This window comes from Spinacia oleracea, chromosome 1 (genome assembly GCF_020520425.1).
Source record: "Spinacia oleracea cultivar Varoflay chromosome 1, BTI_SOV_V1, whole genome shotgun sequence".
Taxonomy (NCBI): domain Eukaryota; kingdom Viridiplantae; phylum Streptophyta; class Magnoliopsida; order Caryophyllales; family Amaranthaceae; genus Spinacia; species Spinacia oleracea.
Window position 1 is genome coordinate 119,286,190 of NC_079487.1, and position 12,129 is coordinate 119,298,318.

Genomic DNA, 12,129 nt, shown 5'->3' on the forward strand with positions numbered 1-12,129 from the left:
TTCGACGTGTGGTATTACTGCTGTCAGGTAAATCGCCGTCTTTGCTGTCAGTATACTCTGTTGCAAAAGCTACAATGGGTAGCCTATTTCCTTTCCTCACATTACCCAAAATGCACTTCATTGAGGATGGAAAGTTTTGTTCCTGCTACCTTTGGAAATTAAAGCTTATTGTTAAAGGTGAGTAAAGAGCTGGTTATGGAACCTTTGATTGAGGCCAAGAGGATACGGGAAAAAGAAAAGGCTTATTCGGTTATTCCCATTGTTTTGGCTTATTGCTCCTTTTGCTTTTGATATCCCTCTTCCCTACTTTTGGTGTATGAGTTTCACCATAAAATGGGTAAGTTGATTCCCATTTTGCAACGAGGTTTTTATGAGAATCACAAATATGATACGAGACCATTTTTAACTCCTCCTTTTAACCCTACCATGGTGGTTGTCTTCCCGTATCAAATATGAGGCATAGTACGATGGCGATAATAAATACGAAGCATTAACCAACACAAGTTGGTGGAGAACTTACTTTGAGTCGAGCTCAATCAACTGCGGAATGTTAGGGAGTGACTCAAACGAAAACCTGAGTAGATGGAATGGCTAACCTGTGATAAAAAATAAAAAAATAAAATGGTATACCACCCGGATCACCTTATGGTTAATCCGGATTCGGGGCGAATTCTGAGTGGATATGTTTCAGCCCATTTCTAATTGTTGTTGCGGCGGATCGAACATGAGATCCTCCCTACCAAGTTCAGCCTTAATCACCACTGAACCAACAGACAACTAATATATGTGATAAATGTTGATTAAGTAAGATCCTTTCTTAAGTAGTACTTTGAGGCTTTGTTTGAGCATGTCCAAATTGGCCTGTCATATTTCAATCCCTAATCACTAATTAATAATTATTGTCTTCTCAAGGCTATCTCAGTGACAATCCATCTAATGGACCCACGACGCATGGAGAATGGTTACCATCCTCCATTGGAAAAGGAGTGGGCCACTGTAAGGAGAATAACTTTAGAGTTAGACATGTTGATTGAAGCCATTTGTGTTGTATTTCCTTTTCGAAAATCCAAAATGTTTGATACAAACGTTACATTACTCATGTAGTAAACTAATTATTATCTAATAACAAAGTTATTTTCTAAAAATTTCCCTTGCTCATTTTGGAATAGCGAGGAGGATAAGCATAGTTTTACTTGGGTCTCATTTTTTTTTTTGCAATTAAAAAGAAAGGTATACAAAAAGGTTTCTCTAACCCAATGAGATTATAACAACTACTTATAGAGTTGTGGCCAAATTTGGTAATCATTTAGCTCTTGAACGTCTTAAAGAGCAAGTAGAGTGTTTAACCTAGGTAGAGACACGCATTGATTTGAAATTTACAACACATAGAGTGGAGAGAGTGAAAGGTGTTAATGGTGGGCCACATTATACAATCAATAGCCACAAAACATGGCAAGAAGTGAATAGTTGATAAAGATAGGAACCACAAAATCACTAATACTAACAAACTACCTCAAATGAACATTTCATAGCCCTTTCTAACTAATGGAGGATAGAATTCTCTTAGCATATAAATTGTACAAATTAAGTGTGTCTTGGCCTAGTGGAAATGATTATATCTTTCAACCAAAAGGTTGGGGGTTCAATCTCCATTAGGGGCACTTTGAGGGAGGGTTCCCCTTATCACTCCCCCCACTCTCAAAGTGTCTAGCCTGATAACCCAGGCGGGTTGACCCGTGCAGGGTTCCGACTTGGTAGGGCTATTCATCTTACCTTGCAAAAAAAAATAAATAAATAAATAAATAAATTGTACATATCTATTCACATTAGTTTTCCTAATATAATTATATGATCAATGGAATACAGTCTAAGTCCCAAAATTTTCACAAATCTAACATGGTATCAGAGCTTAAGGTTTAGAGAAAGTTTTCACAAAGTATCTTTTTTCTTTCGCGAAAGTTGTGTATTACTCCCTCCGTCCCGGAATACTCGACCCGGTTTGACCGGTACAGAGTTTAAGGGACTTGAATTGACTTATTTAATTTAATAGGTAGTAGTTGAGAGTGGGGTATTATTTTAATGTAGTGAGTGGGAAATGTGTAAAGGGTGGGATTGGGGGAGAGTAGGGGTTGAATTTTTAATTATTTTTTGTATGGAGCAGGGGGTAGGTGGGTTAATAGGGGTGGAGTGAGAAATAATATAATATTGTTAGAATATTTCCATTTTTAGAAACAGGTCAAGTATTAAGGGACGGCCGATAAGAAAAACAGGTCAAGTATTCCGGGACGGAGGAAGTATTCGTATTGATCTTGAAAACGGGTGCGCATCATCCATTAGCTTACATTAGGAAGACTAAGATGACTACATTTGTAGTATTTATATCCTAAGAGCATTATATTATCTATCACTAACATTTTCCTACTTGTAACCTCTCATTTAAAAGATGATATTCATAGTAACTAGAGCATTAATAGTTTCGACTGAACACTAGATTAATCTATAATAGTAATGTTTCTTTTATGTTTTTCGAAGAGATCAAGCAATAATTTAAATTACGCTATCAACATAAAATTTTATTTCGAATTGAGAGATGGAGGGATATTTTTGGCTTAACTTTAAGAAAGAGGCCGGCCAATATATACTCCCTCCCTCCCTCCCTCCCTTGCCTTGGCTTGGCTTGGCTTGGCTTCCTCCATAGTGGTGGTTTGGAAAATGGGGATGTTCCAAGAAATCATACATTGGCATGACTCTTTTATCATCTTTATCCATCATTATTATGGGATTAGATTCTATTTCTCTTTTTAGTATTTAGGTTGAAATTGGATGCTATCTATCCTAGTGTTATCCTTTTTGAACATATTCACATGGCCTTAACCGACCTCCACTATTTCTTGTATTAGATTCTTCTAAATTTGGCTCTTATTATTATACACTACTACGTATTATAATTACCTCCGTTTTATAAAGATGTTTACAGTTACTATTTGCACAAAGATTAAGACAAAAGTAGAAAATTGGCTGAATATAATAAAATATGGATAAAGTAAGAGAAATGTGTTAAAAAGTGGGTGGGTGTAAGAAAAAAATGAATAAAGTAAGAGAAAGTGGGTGAAAAATAGTAAATATTGTGGGTAGAAAGGATAAGTTAGTAATTTTTTATGTCCAAAAATAGAATAAAATAAAGTGTAAAAGATATTATGAAACAGATTAAAACAGAAAGTGTAAATATCATTTTAAAACGGTGGTATGTAGCATAAAGTAGTAATAATAATAATAATAATAATAATAATAATAATAATAATAATAATAATAATAATTTTTCTTTTATTAATATTTTGAGTAAATGTTAGGTTAGTCTGACTAAAATATTTGGTCAATCCATTTAACTTTTTAGTTCTGCTGGAAAAAAAATATTATATTGGTTTGACGAAGTAGAATTAATCAAACTGTTTTTTACAAGAATTTTTCACTACAAAATAATGCGTTATTATAGACGATTTTTGAGACGAATACTATAAGCATCTCAAACTTGAGACGAATTACTAAAATTTCGTCTCTAAAGTAAAATAGAGATGAAATTGTATATGGAGTTTTAAAAATTCCGTTTCAAATTTGTAATGGATTTGCCAAAATTCCGTCTTAATTTTTTTTTGAGACGCTCTCTATAGAGCACCCTAGTTCCATCTCAAATCCGTCTCTAATCAACATTTTTAGACTGATTTGGATTATTTAGAGACAAAATTCCTCATCACTATAAAAAGATTATTTTGTAGTGTTTGTTTTCAAAATAAAAGGAATGGAAAAAAATAAAATCGATGAATTGGGTGATAGAGAAGCATATTTGAGTGGTGTCAACCTGGCAATAAGAGAAATGCAACGAGCTGTGTTTTATACGTAGGTTCAGTGGATGATGTTATGGCCGTTTTGTAGTCTTATGTTATTTTGGTATTTGTTGATAAAAAGTGTTGAAAGAATAATAATTCTTTTAATCATTGGTATTTTGAACCTAATTAGTTATATATCACAACCAATCATTTGGTTTAAATTAGGTCAAACCTATCTTAGAAGTAGACAAGTGGTTTAGAGAATTAGAGGGTACTAAGTTTAGATACTTAACAGGATCTAGAATTTACAATAAAAATTAGGGAACTCTAAAATTTATACTAAGTGGAGCCACTACGTTAAAGAAATATAATTAAAATTAGGGGTGTAAATGAATCGAGCCGGTCAATAAACTACTCGAGTTCGGGCTCGTTTAAAGCTCGTTCATGTTCGTTCATTTATTAAACGAGCCGAGCTTGAACAACTTTTGAAGCTCGCTTAATAAACGAGCTTGAACATGAACATAGGTATGCTCGTTCATTTAATTAAGTTCATGAACAACTCGTTCATTTAATTAAGTTCATGAACAACTCGTTCATTTATATTTATGAACAAGTTCGTCTAGTTATATTATGTATCATATTTTACCATATATACGTTTTTCAAATATAAATATAAATAATGTTTTTGACTTTTGAAATCTATAATAGAAAAAAAAAATATTTTAAAATAAAATTTTAATTGCTAAATTAGTGCTCTTTGACTCTTTCTAAATTATTACGGAGTAGTTTGTTTATCAAATAAAGTAATGTACTTTAATCTTTATTATTAGATATGATTATAATTTGTTAGATTTTCAAGTGGTTATAATTAATTAATTAAGTATTAATTAGGTTTTAAACGTTTTCCTTTCGTTTCCCAATTATATTGTATATATGTAAAAGAAAATGTAGGTACGTGGCTTAGGATTTAACGTTCCTTAGATGGGCAAAGACGATCTTAATTAAGATAGGTCGTCGTTATCGGACATGTATATTATTAATGCCAAATTCAAGTACATCTTCATTTTAATTACGGATTTTTCATGAAATACCCCCGAATTTTGGCGTAATTCACCAAATGCCCCTCGACTTTCAGTAATTCACCAAATGCCCCTCACAAATGACTTAATACCCAAAATACCCTTACTAATGATGCGCCGTTAGTCCTCCGTTAACCTAATTTTCAAATTCACCAAATACCCCTATTTTAATACTTATTTTACCAAATACCCTTATTCAGAAACTTAATTCACCAAATACCAATAACTTAAAATTACTCATTTTGATGCTCAACGGCTAGTTTTTGTGTTTGAAAATTAGCCGTTGCTTATTGTTTGCTTATAAATACTCTTTTTCTGACTGTTTATTGTAGTTTTCCTATTATTTTGTTAATTTCATATCATTTTTGTCATGAGTTTTCTTTCAAAATCATCATCCACACCCAATGAGTCCACATATGTAAGAGTCCCAAATAAATTTTGTTATCATGGGAGAAACTTTGACATCCGAATATCTGATACAACACTCAATCTGAAGCTCCGATACAACACTAAAACAGAAAACACTCCTAAAAACACCTCAAAACGTCGCAACTCTTCAAGAAAATAGCTACTTCTTTTGTACCTTATTCTTTATGTGACCAATTAATTATATTTACCACGCAATCGGAAGGTATTCCTTTTTCAATATGGGAAATATCTTTAACATATGCAAACAGATTAAAAATAAAGCTCTTATTAATTTTATTCTAACGCATATGTTCCAGCTACCTTGGCTTCTATTGCTTCCATGCCACATATTTAACGTTAACTCCCTTTTGTCTCCTGTCTCTACTGCCTCTAAACATCTTTCTTCAATCTCCTAACTTTCTCTCAACCTTACAGTCGAGGCATAAAGGTTTTCCCACTTTTCTTTTGAGCTAGGTCCTATTGACATGGTCAGATTTATGGACAAATGTCTATTTTTGGATTTGAGGGAACAAGAAAAAAAATGAAACTAAGGTATGTTCCAAAGCTCATGAACCAGTGAAAAAACATGAATCTTGGCACAAAGATTTGCCTCCAAACTCAAGATTTTCACATCATGAATCCAAGTTGAAATCGAGGTTGTGATAAAAATGTATGTGTTATTGAACTTGATTTCTTAGTTTCTTTACCATTCGGACAATAAGAAAATTAAGGTGTTAGCTTTAGATTGAATTACTTCAGCTTCACTTACATAAGATCCCTTTGAAAATGGGGTTTTTTGGCCTTTTGCTCAGCTAAAGTGCATTGTCTTTACTGGATGAGGCCTGAACTTATTGGATCATAATTGAAACTTACTGAGTGTTGTATCGGAGCCTCGGATGGAAATTTCCTCCCATAATATTAGAAATTGTTTGGGACTCTTACATATGTGGATTCATGGGTGTGGATGATGATTTTGAAAGAAAACTCATGACAAAAATGATATGAAATTAACAAAACAATAGAAAAACTACAATAAATAGTCAGAAAAGGGGTTTTTATAAGCAAACAATAAGCAACGGCTAATTTTCAAACATAAAACTAGCCGCTGAGCATCAAAATGGGTAATTTTAAGTTATGTGTATTTGGTGAATTAAGTTTCAGAATAGGGGTATTATATGAAATAAGTAATAAAATAGGGGTATTTGGTGAATTTAAAAATTAGGCTAACGGAGGACTAACGGCGCGTCATTAGTAAGGGTATTTTGGGTATTAAGTCATTTGTGAGGGGCATTTGGTGAATTTCTGAAAGTCGAGGGGCATTTGGTGAATTACGCCATAATTCGGGGGTATTTCATGAAAAATCCGTTTTAATTATCATCCCTCGATCTCTCGTGCATCAATATAATGCATATATGCATGCTTCAATTCTTGTGACATTTCGATTTATCTTTGCACAAATTTTACATCAAAGTGAAAAAGACGAAATCATGAGCATTACTTAGCTTTCATCCGTACCAACTTTATTAAAGTCTTAACAACCCAATGTTTGGGGTTCATGGTTGGGGTATATACGAATTATGCTGTATACTACGTGTACGTAGTTGTACGGTATATCTATGATCTTCGTGTTCACTATTAGACTAGCTAGCTATGCATGAAGTCGTGGACAGAGGGTTGGGCTCGGGCTGTATTTCTTTGAAAAAAAACGACATGACACAATGCACCTGAAATGACATGTAAGTACGTTAAATTGAGTGAAATTAGGCTTAAGCACGACACGAAATGAGGGCACGTACATGTGCTTGGCCCTTTTGAAATTTTGGCACGATCACGAAAAAGAGGATTTGGGATGGGCCAAGTTCATTCATACCTCCGACACATGAGCTCGACAGGAAGCAAATTGCACGGCGCACGGTTATCTTTAGTCTCTTCTAGTCAATACATTTATAGGGTCTACTATTGTCTATTGACCTTACTCGTGATCGACAAGCTAGGTCGTAGGTGCTTTTGGATCATGGATGCATGGCGATCGATCTTTTTGGTGTTCCTAAACAACAAGGGATAAATCAAAATTAAAGTTGTATTCAAATTAAATAGTTGATGAGACGGGGTTTTGGGATAAACTAGGGGCTAGGGCCCTCTCTACAAAATTCAATTTATGGTAAGCCTTTCAAATCGTACCATATATTATACTCCGTATACACCAGTACAAATAAACTTATAATATATAACAAATTAATTCCTTTTAAAGGTAAGGATATATATTATATTAATATGTTTAGTATATTTACATAAACAATAATAATATAAAGGATATATTATCCTTTATATTACGATATTAGACTTTTAGCTAGTCATATTAGTGTTCCTAATTATATTAAAACTCATATTGTAATCCTTATATATATTGTAATCCTTATACATTGTAATAGATTAGACTTCTAGTCATGTTTTTTTTGGTTCTACTGCAAGGAGTTCCTACCGTCGGAGTTTAATTGGTACATGTATGCATCATCAAAATATTTTTACTATCAATGCAATATTTTTACTATTAAAATATGTAAATAAGATAGTCGATATAAAGAAGGAAACAAATTAGATTATTAAAATTTTCCTACCTTTTTTTAAAACATGTATAATAGGTTACATAATTTAAATATTTTAGTTTTCAATTAAATCATGACACATAAACATGTCATGTCATCATTGTGACACGGCTTAAATGTCGCATATTGCGACCTATATCATTTTCGTAAATGAAATAATACATCATCCATATTAATTGTTTGTTGGTTCAGAGGTGATTGAGGCTGAATTTGGTAGGGAGAACCCGTGTTCGATCCCCCGCAACAATAATTTGGAGGGGACTGGAATCTATCCACTCAGAACTCACCCCGAATCCGGATTAACCCTAAAGATGAACCGGGTGCTAACACCAAAAAAAATAAAAAAAATACATCATCAATTCTAACATTTGTACACATTGGTACGTGTTTTCAAAAGTTACACATGCAAGTTGTCAATTATGGTAAGTACATTGGTATTTAAAAATGACAAATAATATTATGTTACTTTAATAAGTTTACAATTCAACTACTCTGAATAAGCATCGATAAAATGTGTGAAATTGCCTGAATTAAATTTGTTTTATAGACTACTATATTAGTGTTATTGTTTCAAATTGATTTTAACAGTTACTATTTGCACAAATATGAAGATAAAAGATGAAGTATGTGTAAAAATTATAAAAGATGGATAAAATAAGATTAATGTGTAAAAATGTGTGTAGGCAAAGGGTAAGATAATAAATTTTCATGTCTATAAATAATATTGGCACAATGTAAAAATATTATGAAACAGATTAAAATGGAAAGTGTAATATCATTTTGAAAGGGAGGTATGTATATAACAATATAGGAAACGATTGATTATATTAAAATGCATAGAGTATACTATAAGAGATATTGATTTGCAATTATGATACTTTGTTACTAGACTTGGTTATTGGGCGGTTCGGGTCACTAAAGGGTCACTCTGAAGAGGTCGATATAGGACAGGTAGCTAGAAGCGTGTCAAGGTTAATAGCGGGTCGATAGGTGAGCGAACTAATAAACACACAATGAAAAGGAGATAGACAAACCTGAGCACAATTAAGTGAATACGAAACTACACATATACGTGGTAATTTATTATTTTTATCATTACTATTTAGGTTTAAAAATTATTGCACCAAAAAAAAAAAATTATTGCACCATTATTTTGACCCTATAATCCCTACATTGAGTCGGCCTAATAGAATAAAAATTCCAATAAAAAAACTCTTTTAACTTGACCTTAATTCTACTCCAATGGAAAATCATGTCCAATAATCGGTTCTAATTGTTACTATCAAATGACCTATTAAATTGTGATTGTATATTTGTAAGGGCTTAATCTATTTGGGGAGGAAAAAGGATTAATTAAAGATAGTTTGTAGGTAGGAATCTCATTTTCCAAGGACAACCATCACCCCCCAAAAAAAAAAAAGTTCAAGGACAATAATAATAATAACAACAGGGCAATACTAAAAGCATTGGTTCATAAGATTTTGGAGGTTAAGTATACACATGCTGACATGCACTTGTACGTACTATTCGTTCTCCTTTTCACATCTTTGTTTGTTTAATTAATTTCTCCTCTTGTAATTATATCACACAGTCCTACAACTACTTTATGCTCCTTCCGTGATGGCAATGGGTCGGATCTGGACAGGGTTTGACAGAATTCAGACCTAGACCCGCTTTTTAAGAGTGGATCCAGATCCGACCCAGATCTACTGGGTCCAAAAAAATTAGATCCAGATTCACTGGGTCTAATGGGTCTAGGGTCGGATCTGGGTCCTAAATGGGTCTAAGCGTATTTGTTTTCTAAAAAAAATTGTCCCTCGTTTTTCTTATACTACGTAATTTTTCCGCCCATTTTTGTATGTAAACGTAACATTGCTTTAATAAATCCACCAAATATGGAATATTCGTTAATTTTGTTTAGGAAAAAAAATCATATTAGCCTTGTGATACAATAAGTATTTAAAGTTACTAATATTATTATTTATATGTCACATCAAATAATTTTTAAATAGTTTAGTATCATAAGAACTGAATAAAGTTTAGCACGTAAAGATTGAATTATATTTTAATTTTAATATTTTTTTAAAAAAATTATATATATGGGTCTGTGTGTCGAATCTGGACCGGCCCGATCTGGATCTTTAATTCTTGGACCCGGACCCAGACCCAGACCCGCCCCATTGAACAAAGACCCAAATCCGCCCCAGATCCACAGGGTCTACTTTTTTTGGACCCAGCCCCTTAAAAATGGACCGAGTCCAACCGCATCTGAAACGGATCTTAGACCAATTGCCATCCCCTTCACATTATTGGCCTTCTAATTTATTTATTTCGATGCAAAGCAGGGGCTACAATAAATTAACAAAGTTAAAGAGTTGCAACAAAAACAGTTTAGGGAGGCTTTTCTTCCCCAACCATAATTGCCCTTCTATTTATTTGCTCGGAAATTAGCAAAATAGAAATAATTTACCACGTACTCCCTCTGTTTCACAAAATTATTGGTATTTTGAAACCTTGATATTTATTCACAATGAAAAAGAATCTTCTAAATTCTTTCCCATATATAAGAAAAAAAACATACAAAGTAGTAATGTGGGGTTTTATTTGATTCGTCTCAATGAGTACCTTAACAATACCAAAGGTTTGAATTATTTTTAGTAACATTTATTTAAAGATATTAACGATACAAAATGTGCATTGGCAAATGTAAAAAAAAATCAGAAACAGAGGGAGTACTAAAAGTCCAAAATTTATGGACTACAGATTCATTTTGCTGGATTATGAGGATTGGGGAATGTGTATAATAGATTATACTTTCTCCGCCCCTAAAAGATTGTTCTTTATAGCAAAACTCATTTTATTAATTTTTAGGTGTAAAATTTGCACTTAAATTAATAAGGTGGATCCTTGAAGAGAGAGATAAAGAGAGAACACGTGAGAAAAGTATCGGGAAGTTTATGCTATTTGCCATATAATTAACATGGCATTTTCGTTTTGATATTGTTGCATTACTTGGCACCTTAGTACTAAAATTCTCCAAGATTATTACTCCAAATTAATGAGGTGCAAGCAATGGTAGAATCAATGCATAATAAGTGGGGTTGGCAAAAAAAAGAAGCATAATTGTAATTATTTTTTGTTAAGTTGTAATAAAAAGGTACTTAATTTAGTACTTATATTTTAATAGTGATCTCGCTTATGTGCAAGGGAGAAAAATAAACTTAGTGAAGTGAACTTTAATGGTCCATGTATATATACCAATATACCATTATAAGGTTTGAGTTTCTTTATGTGGGCCCATTCATTTTGTGTGAGCCTCAAACAAATATTATACGAAGTTTTTTATTTATTTATTACATTTTCTGTTCCCAAATATTGAAATTCATGGCAGATATTTGAGAGTGTGACATTTTCATGCATTTTATAGAAGTTTATATTCTATTTTATCCAATACGTTTCCTGAGAGAGACCAATGCTTGACCAAGAATTCAATCCGATATTCTACTTGCAAGGAAAGAATTGTCTTTATATTTTACCACTTCTTAATTGATTATATCACATATGACATATCCAATACAATCTAATATTCTTAAACAAATTGTATATATTTTCACCGCAAGCGAACTCATGATATATACGAGATTCGAGGAGATTTCATATAGGCATTGCATATTTCTTTAACTTATATTTCCTACTTGTACGTATTTTCCCATCAAACAATACTGGAAATTTTCACTTCCCAAATATGGCGACTTCTTGTGTATTTTCTGTTGACCTAACAAGTAACAACCACTAAATCTCAAGCACAAAAATGTTATAGGCTTTTAGAGCATATTCAATGGTTGTAGCTAGGGACTAGCTTGAAATTTATAACAGTTTCAACCTAATAGCTAAACTATTGGAGTGAGAATAATAAATTAGCTTGGCCTAGCTCTCAAAAATTGCCAAATTATTAATTGACAAGTGGGACCAATTTAAATAACAAGCTAGTTGCTAGCCATTGGAGCACAAATCAGCTAGACGACAATGTAATAGCTTGAAATCTTATGTGGCATAACAAGATAATTATCAAATTAGCCTACCATTAGAGATGCTCTTATAGAACCATATTAATTAGTTGAAATATGGGATCAACTAGATAAAAAAATATGGTATCCATTTTTTCAGCTTCAAATGCTAAAAAATTCTCTTGAAAAAGAAACTCATGCATGA